The sequence below is a fragment of the Jaculus jaculus genome, chromosome 3 (genome assembly GCF_020740685.1).
Source record: "Jaculus jaculus isolate mJacJac1 chromosome 3, mJacJac1.mat.Y.cur, whole genome shotgun sequence".
Lineage (NCBI taxonomy): Eukaryota > Metazoa > Chordata > Mammalia > Rodentia > Dipodidae > Jaculus > Jaculus jaculus.
Window position 1 is genome coordinate 71,639,913 of NC_059104.1, and position 308 is coordinate 71,640,220.

Sequence of the window (308 nt, forward strand, 5' to 3'; positions counted from 1 at the left end):
GTACTCACTTTAGCAGTATATGTACTAAAACTGGAATATTACTGAGAAGATTAGCCTGGTCCCTAAACAAGGATGGCATGCAAAGTAATGAGGGCTGGAGAGATGGCTTAGCAGTTAAGCCCTTGCCTGTGAAGCCTAAGAATCCCGGTTTGAGGCTCGATTCCCCACAACTCATGTTAGCCAGATGCACAAGGGGGCGCACATGTCTAGAGTTCATTTGCAGTGGTTGGGAAACCTGGGGTGCCCATTCTCTCTATCTGCCTCTTTCTCTCTCTGTCGCTCTCAAATAAATAAAAATTTTAAAAAAT

At 44.5% G+C, this 308-nt stretch overlaps 1 non-coding gene across 1 annotated transcript; it reads left to right on the forward strand.

Moving 5' to 3' along the window:
- On the forward strand, nt 1–107 carry LOC123459743. Its single transcript, XR_006636490.1, has one exon. It is a non-coding gene; the product is annotated as a U6 spliceosomal RNA (small nuclear RNA).
- The last annotated feature ends 201 nt before the right edge of the window (nt 108–308 follow it).